General features: G+C 37.9%; 1 long non-coding RNA gene across 2 annotated transcripts in view; it reads left to right on the top strand.

Annotated features, from left to right (window-relative positions):
* Window positions 1-14,268, top strand: part of LOC102128208 (uncharacterized) — a 311,614-nt gene extending 297,346 nt beyond the window's left edge. The window contains exons 9-11 of one of the 2 annotated variants that reach the window (XR_006692095.3): window positions 9,162-9,360; window positions 11,522-11,629; window positions 14,128-14,268. This is a non-coding gene — a long non-coding RNA (uncharacterized lncRNA). The remainder of the gene's footprint in view (window positions 1-9,161; window positions 9,361-11,521; window positions 11,630-14,127) is intronic. The other variant, XR_006692094.3, reaches the window with a different exon arrangement.
* Window positions 14,269-14,815: the final 547 nt, after the last annotated feature.

The raw sequence follows: 14,815 nt of genomic DNA, 5'->3' as shown, positions 1-14,815 counted from the left end.
GCATGAAAACAAACTAATACATAGATTGACATGTTTATTATTGGGTAATGTTCTTCTTTGTTTCCAGTAATAATTTGTCTTAAAGTCTATTTTGTTCGATATTAGTATAGCCACCAAGCTCTCTGTGATTGCTGTTTGCATGACATATCTTTTTCCATCCTCTTGTTTTCAATATATTTTTGTCTTGGAATATAAAGTAGAAAGTAGAAAGCATATAGTTGGATTTTTTAAAAATCCATTCTGTCATTCTGCCTTTTGATTAGAATGTTTAGTCCATTTACATTTATTGTTTTTACTGATGAGGTAGAATTTATATCAGGAATTTTTGCTTGTTTAGCTTAGTGCTTAGTTAATAACTAAACAAATATCTCCTAACATTTCTTGAGCCAATAAGTCTTCCATCCTTTGCCAAGGGACTCTGTGTGTTGGCGCACACCTTCAATACTTTGGTAGGCACTTTGTAATTCCATCTTCATCTTAAATCCCTGCCTGCTTGGGGCCCCAAAATCAGCCAGAGATGAGAAATTAAGAGTTTTCCCAGGTCTTTTATGGAAACTCGTAATATCTGCACGTGCACATTCTTTTTGTGTAGATTCCCAGCTTTTAAATGCTAATTAATACCTTATCTCACAGGTTTATCTTTTAAGATTTTTGGTAAACCTTTTGTTTTGTGAACTTGTATTATAGCCTCAGGCAGATGCAATGTTAAATAATTACCACTGATTGTTCTTGACACATGCTCAAAAATAACGTCATTAACACAGAGTAAGTTCCAAATCAGGTCAAGTAAAGGCAGTTCTTGTGTATTAAATTTTCAATGGAATTTATAAGCAGGTAAAATAGTGGTAATTCATGGGAGATAAAAATTTTGAGAGCTCCAAATATGTCCTTCCTGTTCCTACAGCTCCTAGGCTGCTGATTTTCATAGCTACCATAGTTACGAGGCTACTATTAATACTATAAATTTTCAAGGGAACTACAGAATGGGAAAAGAAAATGATAATTAGTCAAGTTAAAACACAACAAAATTTGCTGTTCTTACTGAGAGTCAATAATTTTTCTTGAATAAATATTGTTCAGATTGTTATATGCCTTTGTTAATCTTCACAGTTCTAACAAAGTTGAGTTTGATAATATTCGCCAGTATTTTTGTTGCTTTCTGAAGAAGAGACTTTTCAGAGGTCCTTATCCCACAATTCTGAAAGTGTTTTTCCTGATTGTACACACCTATGCTATTGTGTATACCTCTTTTTAGTAACAAAAACATTTCTTAATATAATTTATTTTTAGAGCAAGCAGTCTTGGGTTCGTGGAAAAATTGAGCAGAAAATACACAGAGTTCTTATATAGCCACTACCCACCACCACAGCTTCTCCCACTTTCAACATTCTGTATCAGAGTAAAACATTTGCTAAGATCGATACACTTACATTAACACACCATTATCACCTGAAGTTCGTATTTTATACTCTTGTTGTACTCTTCGTGCTGTGCATTTTATGAGTTTTGACAAATGTATAATGACACGTATCTACCATTATACTATCAAACAGAACAGTTTTACTGCCCTAAAAATACTCTGTGTTGCTCCATTCATTCTTCCCTCCACTCCAACTCTTGGCAACAACTGACCTTTTTACTTTCTCCATGGTTTTACCTTCTCTAGAATGACATATACCTGGGTTTGTATACTACACAGTCTTTCCAGATTGGCTTCTTTCACTTAGTAATATGCACTTAGTAAAAGTTTCTCCAGTTTTCCTCATGACCTGAAAGCTCATTTATTTTTAGGGTTGGATAATGATCTGCAGTCTGAATGTACCATGATTGATTTATCCATTTACCTACTGAATAACACTTTGGTTGCTTCTAAGTTCTTAGTTATGTAGAAGGCACCTAAAACATTCAAGTGCACATTTCTGTGTCGACCTAAGTTTTCAACTCATTTAGATCAATACCTGGGACTGCAATTGTTGGGTCATATGGTAAGAATGTGTTTAATTTTGTAAGAAACTGCTAAACTGTCTTCCAAAGTGGCTATACCATTTTGTATCCCCACCAGTAGGAAATGAGAATTTCTGTTGTTCTACATACCTTGCTAGTAGTTGTTGTTTTCAGTGTTTGTATTTTGGTCAGTCTAATAGGTGTGCAGTGGTGCCTTACACGTGTTCTAATTTTCAATCTCCTAATGATATATAATGTTAAGCATCTTTTCACGTGCTTATTGCCATGTGTATATTTTCTTTGGTGTGGTTTCTGTTCAGGTCTTTTGCCCATTTTTTAGTTGGGTGATTCATTTTCTTACTGTTGCATTTTAAGAGTACTTTCTATATTTTATATAATAAAAGTCCTTTATGAGATGTGTCTTTTGCAAAATATTTTCTCCCACTCTGTGTCTTTTCTTCTTATTCTTTCACTATGTCTTAAAATAACATAACTTTTTAGTTCTAATGAAATCCAACTTATCAATTATTTCCTTTATGAATCAAGGCTTTGGTATTGTATATAGAAAATTATTGCCATGCTGAAGGTCACTTAGATTCTCTCCAGTGTTAGTTCTAGGAGTTTTGTAGTTCTACGGTTTACATTGAGGTTTATGATATACTTCGTATTTCTATTAAGTAGGTTTCTTCAGAGAACCAACACTGAGAGGAGATAGATAGATACAGATTAAATTTAGATATAGTTATAGATGTATATATATGAGGGGCTTTATTATAAGCATTGGCTCACATGATTATGGAGACTGGCAAGTTCCACAAGCTCCTATCTACAAGCTGAAGAATAAGGAAAGCCAGGGACATAATTGAGTCCAAAGACCTGAGAATGGGGCAGGGAGGGAGTGTGGCAATAATGTAAATCCCAGTATAGGTCTGAAGGCCTGGGAACAAGGAGTGCCAATGTCTGAAGGCAGAAGAAGATGGATGTCCCAGCTCAAACAGAGATAGAGCAAATTCACTCTTGCCTGCTTTTTTATTCCATTTGGGTTGTCAAAGAGTTGGATGATATCTGTCCACGTTGGTGAGGGCAATCTTCTATGCCCAGTCTATCAACTCAATCTCTTCTGGAACATCCTCACAGACATACTCAGAAATAATGTTTTCCCACTTATCTGGGCATCCCTTAGCTCAGTAAAGTTGACACATAAAATTAAACATCACAGAGTTAATTTTTGTGAAGGGTATGAGGTCTGCGTCTAGATTTTTTTTTTTTTTTTTTTTTGCATGTGGATGTCCAGTTGTTCCAGCACCATTTGTTGAAAAGATTATCTTTTCTCTATTGAATTGCCTTTGCTCCTTTGTCAAAGATCAGTCGACTATATGTATGCGTGTCTATTTCTGTGTTCTCTATTCTGTTGCACTGATGTATTCATCTATTAACAAAACACTTCTAAAGCACCGTTTTAAGCCTCTTTTATAAGCATGAATCACAGTTATAATTTTACATAAAATTTGATATATATTGCTTACTTTCATTAAATGGAAGGTTTTTGTGGATCAGATATATTTACTTCGGTTACCATGATATCCCCAGCTCTTTGCACTGTATCTGACACATAACAGGAGCTCAATAATATTTGCTGATTTAATGAATAAATGAAAACCTCTCATGGGAACCCAAAGGTGGAACTGATGAAAGAAATACTGGAAGCATGAAACACAAGTAGGACCTATTATTATATGGTGAAATAGATTTGGCAGAAAGATCCAAAGTAATTCTCTCAGGAATCATACAATGTCAGCAAGAGGCCTGTAGCTCTCTACTTTCCAGACATGTCCCAACTGCCACAAGTAAAGATTCAGTGGGTCTCAACTCCTTGATCTCCTGCCCCTAAAGTTCCACAGAAGTATCTATTGTAGCAGTAAGAGTGGTGACAGCTTCTAATTTGCATAAAAAATTTGTTTCCAGTATCACCTTCTTTTTCAGGTGAAAGGGATGGTAAAAGCAATCTGACATTGTAATCAGCTGAGAAAGGTGTTAGATTGAATAATGACATTGTAGTGAAGCAAAAAAAAACAAAAAACAAAAAAAACAACAAAAAAAAACCAGTTACTATTTTAAGGGACTGGGATTGTGAGTTGGTTAATGATTTGTTGTAGATTAATAAAGAAATACAGTCACTTAGGGAACCCCAAAGCCTTGTCTGCCCCACAGTGAGCCTCTCTGGAAAGGAAGGAGGTTCTCACCCCAGGGAGACATGACTTCTCAGCTTTGTTTTAATTGCAAGCAAAGTCATTTACCGAGACGCATAAAAATTCCATTCATTTTGCAGCTCCTCAAACACTCCAGCATTGAGCAGAAATATTTTTTTACATTTTCATTCCATGTAATAACTGTTGCATATTCAGCTCTTCAAGAAGCAAGGGGAACATTTATCACAGTGCAGCTCTGAGTAAGTGGAAAGTAAAGGAAATACAGAAATGAAAGGAGTTGTTCACACATTCTTAAAATACCTGCCAGGACCCTTTCTTCCATTCACTGGGAAAAGAAGGCAAACCCAGCAGCATTTCAGGTAGCCCTAGAGCGACCTTCATTCAGCAAGATATCTCCAGCAAAAGCTAGCTGATGCAGTGTTTTTTTTATAGATGAGTTCTACAATACAGCCCAAGGTAGTGGTTATCAAATATAATTCTGCATCCCGTTGGTGTGGAATAAATAGTACGTGATGTTAAAAGTAAAACACTGTGTTCTTAAAAATCATTAAACCACTCTATATGTTACAACTGATATTTTAAAATGTAAATTAGACCAGATTCAAGACTATACTGATGATAATATCAGTCTCACCATGTTTCTGCCCATAAGGGTTAGTTGGATTTAGATAAAATATTTTATTTTCCTCTTTTCAAACTGTTTTGCATACTGTTTAGATACATTTTAATTATACGTATTTAACTGTGACTTATGAGGCCATGCCATTCTGCTTGATTTCATCATTTGTCCTCAATTATATCTAAAACCAGAATGAGGTTATATTTGATGAATCTAACCCAAAGGATTAAAACTAAAAGACAGAAGTCTTTGAGGGTTTCAAGTTACCATATTAAAGGGCATCACTAATTCTCATGTAAATATGTTTTTAAATTATTCAAACTATTTCTCAAAATGTTTATAATGGATCAGAAATATATTTCTTTTAAATAAGAGCCCACGCCACCATCTAATTTGGAGCAAGATAAAGCAAATAGTTTGCTAGAGAGTAATCTTTAGTTGCTCTCTTCAAAATAACTTTTATTTACAGAGCTGTGTTGGGAAGGATGATAAGTGATATGGTTGCCAAGGGAAACTCTTTCCTGATTGGAAGAGAGGTCATCACAGGTTTCTACAAAGAAAGGAGAAGAGATGGCTTTATTTCCTAAGATTTTTTTTTCTGCTCTTACAGTGGAAGAAAAAAGCAGCAGAAACAAAAATTGCCTTGTCTGCTCCTTATTCACTCCGTGAATTCACAGAAAGTCTGTAGGTAATGAGCCTCTAGAGGTGCCGACCCCCATGACAAGTTTTCTTAGCATTGCTTAAATTATTATTTGACTGTGATGTTGTTTACCCCTGTGTTTATGTTTGTTCTGTCCAATTAGAATGCATAGTAGTTATAGGTAAGGTTTACATTTCATAATTGGTGTGTTGCCCAAGTGACTTGTGCATAGTTAGATATACAAAAAATGAATTAACTTTAATTTTATTGTACTTAATCCATAATAATTACAATATAGTTAGAATAATTTTAAATAGAATTATGAAATGGTCCTATGTCTCCTTATTAGTTGTTTAGAAAGGTTAATATATAATGGATCTAGAGACTCATAAACAGGTTCTACTGGAATGTATGATCTCAGAGGGCAGGGTCTTTGTCTTGTTCACCTGTATCCCAGCCCAGGGTCCCCTATCTGGCATAGTCTGACATATATACAAATACACACACACACACACACACACACACACACACATATATATATACATGCTTAATAAATAACTGTTAAATAAATAGATCCCTCTGTTCATGATTATGATCAGTATAACTACAAATACAGAATCAAAGACAAAATAATGTTTTATATCCAAGCAGTCTTAAAAAGAAAAAATAAAATTTAAGAAATATAGGGCCGGACACAGTGGCTCATGCCCGTATCCCAGCACTTTGGGAGGCCGAGGCGGGCGGATCGCAAGGTCAGGAGATCGAGACCATCCTGTCAACATGGTGAAATCCCATCTCTACTAAAAAAAAATACAAAAAATTAGCCGGGTGTGGTGGTGGGCGCTACTCGGGAGGCTGAGGTAGGAGAATGGTGTGAACCCAGGAGGCAGAGCTTGCAGTGAGCTGAGATCGAGCCACTGCACTCCAGCCTGGGCAACAGAGCGAGACTCTGTCTCACAAAAAAAAGAAAAAGAAGTATAAATACCAATGCACCTTTAAAATACAAAAAATTTGGGAGGTGACTCAGAAACAAGATAGAGATTTTTTAAACAAGAACAGAAATATGTAGGTAGAAGTAATTCATTTGTAGTCACATAGCATATGAATACCTGATAGGAGGCCATTAGGAGATGATTTCTTTAAAAAGATTCTAAGTGGTGGATTTACCTAAGAACCTGTCTTCGTGGTATGGTGACAGTTTACTTTTTTACTCAGCTGACTGTCTTTAGGAGCATTTCCTATCAAGCTGCTCTTTTGCCTTGAAGATAATGACTTGGCTAAAAGAACACCTGGCTGAAATGTAGCTTTCCAGTAGTCATACCCAGAGAATGAGTCCCAGAGAATGACTTTATTGAAGAGAATTCACCCAAAACATGGAAAGTGCAGTTGCTTATCCAAGTCCAGTCCCAAAGCGTGCAGGCTCAATAATGAAGACATCAACTGAACTTAGGCAATTGATGGACTAACAATGGAAATTACCATTTATTGGACACTTATTGGAGAGCCAAGGATTGTGTAAAGTGATTTTCATAAGCTGTTACTGATTTTTATGGTAAAATTATGAGGCAGATATTATCATCATTTTTTAGGGAAATGGAAGCTCAGAGGCGTGAAGTAACTTAGCTAATAAAACTTTGAAGTAACAGAGTTGAAATTTATATTCATGTCTGTCTCACATAAATCCAGAAGCCTGACCTCATCCCAGACAGACCTTTGATCCTCTGTGACTGAGGCCATATTTTCACCCTATTCACAATTTTGACCAATTCTAGTTACTGCCTATTCACCCTCAGGTTTTCTTAATGGCAGCTGAGTCATCATTGAGCTCAAGCGCTAACCGTGGAAAACAGTAGCTTAGTGCTTGGCCCCAGGGAGTGTTTTTGGAGGGAGACTGGATAGCACAGTGAAAATAACTTAGCCTTTGGGCTTCATGGCCAGATAGCATTGAATTTACATCTCCACTCAGTCACTTCAAAGCATCCACAGTTAAGTCATTTCATGTCTCCGAGCCTTAATTTCTCCTATAAAATACATCTCTTCTGGAAGTCTCACTGTTGTTGCTTGTTGAAACCATGGCTGAAACATTGCAGCAGCTACAGAAATTCAGAGTCACCTGGCATTCCTGCCGCTAAGAATAAGGAGGCAGGGGGTCTGAGAGGTTGACACTCTGACAAGGAGATAGCACATGAATTTCTACCCCTAGTAACTACCATTCATTTTGGAAAAGGTCAATATCTATAACTTGAAATTGCCCCTGCCAATGATCCAGTGGTCAGTCTGATAATGTGATGCACTTTTTTCTGCCTAGAAATAGTTGGGGAAGATAGTATTTGTAAAAAAAATGTAAGATTGACTACTGTCATTGAAAGTTAATTGCTGTCACAGAGGAACATGGAAACTAGATATTTAAGATTACACAAATAAATAAGATTTAAGAGACAAATGCATCTGTGACCTCTCTTAAAATACCTATTCACTTACAGCGCACCTCCCTAATCAGGAAACTAGTCATTTCTCTGGTTATAATGACCAACTCACAATGGCAAGAGTCAGATGGGGTATATATACCCCAGACATGATTATCGAGTGTGTGAGAAAGAATGTTTTAAGGCTTAGTAAAGGTCTCCCGCATGACCACATCCATATTTTAAAATAAAGAGACTTGAGGTAGCCTAACACATATATAATATAAAATAAGATTTTTTTTTTTTTGAAAAAAGACAGGAGAGCAATTAATTGCTGTTGAAAGAAAGAGGAGAGCTAGAGTTACCACAAACCTGTGATAAAACTATTAAAATTAGGCACTACACATGATGTTCCAAGGCAAGAGGAGAAGCTTAAACAACGGGTCAAAGAGAATCATATGTTTTTCTTACTTGTTATGAATTGATTTTATCTTATTCACAAGAGAAGGAAGCAGGGAGGTACTCTTGCTAAATGATAAGCTGTTGGGGATTATCTCCTAACTTAGAAAATACTAACACATTTAATTTTCACAATAATCTAATGAAATGAGCCTCAGAGGTCAGCAAACTACAGCCCGTGAAACCAGATAGCTGCCTGTTTTACTACGGTTTGTGAGCTAGGAACAGTTTTTACATTTTTAAACGGTTACTTTTTAAATGGTTAAATAAGTACCTACATAATATCCTCCATTTCACCTCTTGGCTGCAAAGCTTAAAATATGTATTATCTGATTCTTTTAGAAAAAATTTGCCAGTTACTGGGCTATAGTATCATCCTTGTTTTGCAGAAGAGAAATTGAGACATTTCTTCTCTTCTGCTTCCAAGCGGTAGGGCTAAGGTTTGAACTCAAGCAACCCATTCTAGATTGTGTATTCTTAACTGATGTATTGCGCTGCTACTGAGGGATGAGGAGCATCTCTCTTTGACTATGGCTGTAACAGAAAAGGTCAGTTCAAAATTATGCCCACCACCTAAAGACTCAAAGTCACTTGGGAGTTTAATTATAAATACTGACTTAGAGCTCCTGGTGGAAAGCTGAGCCTTGCCACAGGAAACAACTAGCTTTCAGAAAAGGCCAAAAATAGGTCCTAGAGAAACCTTGACTGGAATGGGATTGGTGAAGAGTTAGTCCCTTGACCAGGGGAGTGGGAGTAGGGTAAAGGTAGAACTCCCATAGGACACTCTAGAAAAAAGACAAAATAAATGAAATGTAGTCGACACAGTATGGTCTGGACTTCACTAAGTCTTGGGGACACTGAGAAAGGTTCCTTTTCATTTCTAGGAGGTGAAGATCAAGACAATAATGAAGATGGCCCAATGAGACTGCATGGAGACAGATCAAAGAAGCATGTTCTGATATTCGTGCCAACCCTCAGCTCAATGCCAATGAGAGATCTCCTCAAACAACCATTGAATATCTATGATTGGCTTCCGGACCAGTTCTGAAACCAACATCCAGTGAGCTTACCTCTTTTGAACCTGTATCCTTCATGTGTAAATATTTGTCTATCTTTGCACTTTATGCTACTTAGTTTAAGACTCTTGATTGCAAATGTTGGAAATATATCTCTAGTTCCTTAAGCAAGAAGAGAGTTTATTAGAAGGATTCAAAGTTAGGGTGGTATGTGCTTTTAGAAACTAAAGAGGTTGAAGGTGGTGGCTCATGCCTGTTATTCCAGCACATTGGGAATCCTAGAAGTTTGAGATCAGCCTAGGCAATGTAGTGAGACCCTGTCTCTACAAAACCAGAAAAATTAGCTGGGTGTGGTGGCACATGGCTGTAGTCCTAGCTACTTGGGAGGCTGGTGTGAGAGGCACCACTTATAGGTACCATTATAATCCTCCAAGAAAGGCTGGATTTGTGAAAGGGGAGAAACCAGTACTCTAGCACCTCTTTGAGTGCAGAGAGAGAACCTCTGAAGAATTTTAATGCTGTAGACTGCAACTGTGGTGATCAATAGGCAATCATAATTGGTTGAAGAAGTCAGTGCAGAGCAGGATGAGAGGAATCTGAGCCTGACTGGTGACTGCCTACCAACAGGACAGGGTCACTCCCCAGTGCTTACCATCAGGAAAACACGGCACCAGGGCTTCCAGCCATTAGGTCTAGACTGCCTGTTTCTAAAAGAAACCTCATGAGCTTTCACTTCTAAAGTGAAAGCAGACATTGATGGTGAGTAGACAGAAGTGGGGACAGGAAGACAGAAGTCTGTTTCATTGGTCACATGGTCATGTGATCACTATCCCAGGGATTTTGCTATGATAAGAGTGAAATATTTTGGTACTTTTCTGGGAATATAGAAGGAGCTTTAAATGCTAAATTCGTTATATCAAAATTCTTTTAGTAATTCTCTTTTTTCTTTTAAACACCTCCAAGAAAGATCACACGACTCGCCTCAATAAGGCATTAATGGCATCCTAACCTCTTTAAGATGTTCTGGAATGTGTTTGAGAATTAAATGGTACAGAAAATAAAAAAGAGTCCAAGTTGAAATCCCCTTATCTCTCAGAGTGTTCTGAAGCTAGCAAAGCACTGGTCTCCTCTGTAATGAAAGCCTGTTCTTTGGACCCAACTGTCGGATGCCTGCTTTTACCAACAAGGCAAGGAGAGACTTTGATTTGCACCATCACTAACTGCTTTGGCAGGAGAATGTTTGTTTGAACTACACTTTAGAAAGGATAAAAGGACAGTAAAGAAAATCACGATTCTCCCCCACCCCCCTCCTCCCCGTTAACCTATTTCCTCTGTTATTTCCCCCTTTGGACAAATAAAAATTAAAAAAGAGAAAAGAAGATCAATAAAATGCTGTAAGCTCAAAATTATTGATCTTTCTCCAGCATTTCATTTGGCATCAAAAGAAATTTATGACAGAGAGTAAAAAATTAACGAAATAAAATAAAACAAGAGGAAAAATTCCTAAGTAGTTGAGGAAAATTAAATTCTATATAGTTTATCATAGAAAAACCTCAATATTCTGGCTGAGGAAACTTTAAAAGTCTGTTTTCTGTTTAGTCTGTCCTGGCATCATTTTAGCTTTCAAGTACTTAGAAGTACCAGGAAGTTTTTGGACCCCTGAACCACAAAACATAAATAAAATAATGCTGTGTACATGTAGAGTCTTAAATAAGCCAAACTTATTTTCTGGCTGAGATGATCTTCAAAGCCAGCTTTCTGCATGCCTGTTCTCCCCATTCCCTTTAAATCCTTAGATAATTGAGACAATTTGCGACAGAAAAGAATATGATGCCAGCATAAGACAGGTCAATTCAAGTTTGCCTTCAACCTGGTGGTATGAAGGCAAGCTTTCTTTACTTGCTCACAGGTTCCCATTTTTTCTGAATATTCTTCCTGTGTTTCACGGCCAGTGAATGTGATGGAAGCACATTTCCACCCTTTTGTTTGTCGTAGTGAGAACAGCTTTCAGTAGGGGAGGAAGCCCTCCTTGTGTGCATGCCACACCTTTTTCCTAATTTCAAGAAACTTCCTCTGAAATTTGCTTTTTCTACTACTGGGTTGTTTTGTTGTTTTGTTTTTAGCACGGTTGTCACAAAGCGGTTGTTCCTCTCAATGCTTTTCCACGTGCTGTGGTTTGGCTGATCCCTACAAGCCCAGCAACCCTATTTCCTTAAACATCACCACAGTGATTGTCAAGAACAGAGGGAGAAGCCCGGACTGCGGCCCACGAACTCAGACATGCCTGAAAGAGATAGAAGCTTGACTGCTGGTTTCATGGAGGAGTTTGCTGCAGGGTAGCCCCTTATTTATTTTATTATTATTATTTTTTTACAGCCAAGTATCAAAAGTTTGGGAGACTTTTTGGATTTTGTCCAAAATCACACACAAGTTTGGAAAAGAGAGGGAACTAGAACTTGAATGCCTCCAGTCTCTGTCTTGCTCTCTTCCCACGACGACACAGTACCTTTCCCACACAGGACCCTTGGATGCAAGTACACACGCACATACACACGCTTTCTGGAGTCAGCATTTTGCCTTCACAGACCTGGAAAGATTGCCCTTTGATTTGTCACAGCAGAGCCTGTTGGCAGATGGTGAATCAGCCTCAGGCTCGACGTCAGCCTTTACTTAAAAAGAGCTCCCCTGGTATCCCTCCATCTTGCTCTCTGGAGGATGCCTGTCAGGCTGGTCCCATCTGCTCCCACTGTTTTCCAGGAACTGTGTATCTGGGTTTCACATAGGACTGCGATGTGCCTGGGAGCATTTTTCCTGACTACATTGCATATGCTCATTTCCTTCCTTGGCTCTCTCTAGAGCAAATGTTTCAGTATATCCTTCAATTAAACATCGAATAAGACAAGGACTTCGTTTTCCCACCACCCAGTCCACCAACCTCCCTTCCATTGGGACCATACTCCACCTTCCTTCCTGTCGCAGTGACTGCACCATCTCTGCTCCCACAAAAAGCCAAACCCACCACCTGAGCATTGTACCTCTATCTCCTTGAGACTCTTCAAGTCCTTTGCTCTTGCAGTCATATCCTCTCTCTCATGCATCATCAAGTTGGCACTCCCTAGCGTGCTTGTGGTCATTCCCAGCAGCACACTGTCTTATGCAGTGATATAGTCCAACTGGGAGAACACACCCACCCCTCCACTTACCACCTGGCAACTTTATTCCTCTAATAGCAAAGCTCTTAGAAGAGTGGTTTATACTCACTATTTGCACTTCCTCACCCTAAATTTTTTGAGCCTACTCCACTTTATTCCCTGCCATTCTGTCAATGTCACTCCATCTTTTGTCAAGGTCACCAACTACGTCTAGATTATAACACCAAATGGTCAATTTTCAATTCTCATCTTCCTTGGCCTCTCAGCAACATTGATCACAGCAGATGTTCTTTCTTATAACACTCTCTTTACCTGTCTTCTAGGCTTCTCCACGTAGAGAAGGTGCTATCTTATCACATTGCTCTTTTTCCTCCGTCTTCTTTTCTGCCTCCTCCCTCTCCTACCGACCTCAAAGACGTTGGTATTTCTCAAGTTTGTTCCTTGCTCTCCTTTTCTCCACTAAATGCTCTTCCCGAGTAATCTCATCCTGACCCATGGCTTTAAGTTACTCTCAGATATGTCTCTATCTCCAGCTTCTCCCTAAAGCTCCAGGTATATATCCACTTCTTACCAGAAACTTAATTTATCAAAAACAGTTCTCACAACCACACCCTGCCCTTTGGTTGATTTCGCTTCTAGTTTCCTCTGTTTCAGTAAACGCTTTCTACATTCACCTAGTTGCTTAGGCCAAAAACAAAAGTACAATTTCTCTGTCCCTCCTGGCCCATATTCCAACCCATGAACAAGTCTTGTTAGTTGAAGCTTCAGAACATTTCCTGAACACAAGAAGAATACTTTTCATATCCTTTACAATTGTGTCGTATTGAGAGCCAGCATTAAGGGTTTTCCAAAGTACTTCTACTTTTGTCCTGCTACAGTTTATTCTTCACACAGCAACTGGAATACTCCTTTGATGGTCAAAACAGCAAAGAATCCTCCAATAGCTTTCCTTCATACATATACTATAATCCTAAAACCATGATCTCCCCGGCCCTATATTATCTCCTTTATATTTGCTAGCTCCTCTGCAGAAAATATCCACTCCCGCCTTCAAATCTTTACATGACTTGATTCCTCACTTCATTCAGAGACTTCCTCAAATTATATTCACTCAGAGAGTACTTCTGTAGCCCCCCATTCAAAACAGCCCTCATAAATGCTTTTATCCTGTCATTTAAAAAAATAATACTCACTGTCTGAAGTTATATTGTAATGTGTTTATCAATTAGTGTATCAATTAGATTAATCATTTAGATGTTTATTTGCAAATTGAAAATATTCCTTCAGGAAAGAGACTCTTCTGTCTCTTTTTTTACCCCTAAATCCCGGAGCTCAGAATGGTATTTAGCACACCGGAAGTGTACTAAGTTAGAACTTGTTTAGGGAAAAATAAATAAACACATGTAAGCACAGGTACCATGAGACACATGATAGATGATTCAATATGAGGTGCCTGGGTTAAGAATGAGCCTGCCGATCAGGCTGATGTTAAAGATAAAGGAATGATTATTGTGAGATGTCAGAGATTATGTTCACCCAATGTTCTCCTCCTAAATCATCCAGAAAAGTAGGATGATTTTTCAAACAAATGTACATTTAAAAAACATATTCTTTGTGTATTGATCTGTGTTACTTTTCCCAAAATGCAATATAATTGATACCTCTTTTAATTTATTTCTTAGTGTTCAGTTCACATTTTTCGGCCTGCCAGAAAGCAAGACCATTGTCAAGCGACTATAACATTCTTGTCTTTGGCTACGTCTCTTCTATCATCATTCCCCTTGTAAGTGACTCAGATTTTATACGGATGTGTATATGCTTGAACTATGCCCTAAGTACCATATGTCATCCTACTTCTTAAAAACCTGACAACATATCTCCTTCCTATTCTTTGTTCTAATAGCATACAGCATAAAGACCTTCCCTCTTTCTCATTCTCAGAGCTTTCATAGCAACTTCTCTGTACTTCTTGTAAGTCACTTGGTATTTTCTGCTTAATAACATAGACTAGTATTATATTTTCTATTGAAGATTATATCTTCTTGAAAGCAGAATAATTGTACGCCCATCAACTAGGAGGCTGTCTGGCAAATACTAGATGCTCAATGAATCACTATTGAATGAACAAATGAATCATTAAATACATAAATAACTATTAAATAAAACAAGATTATTGTCTGTAAGTAAAAGCTGAGGCCAAGGAACAAAAAACTTGGCTATCATTTGGCCATCTGGGTTGCCTCTGCAGAAGCTCATGAATATGGAGCTAACTACCAAGCAGCTCGGCAACCACACACTCTTCAACTGTGAAATGTCGTCCATTCTCAGAAGTGTGTGTTAGTGTGCATGTATGTGTGTGTGTGTGTGTGT

This window comes from Macaca fascicularis, chromosome 14 (genome assembly GCF_037993035.2).
Source record: "Macaca fascicularis isolate 582-1 chromosome 14, T2T-MFA8v1.1".
Taxonomy (NCBI): domain Eukaryota; kingdom Metazoa; phylum Chordata; class Mammalia; order Primates; family Cercopithecidae; genus Macaca; species Macaca fascicularis.
The sequence above is the reverse complement of the archived record's forward strand: the minus strand, read 5'-3'. Positions and strand labels throughout refer to the sequence as shown.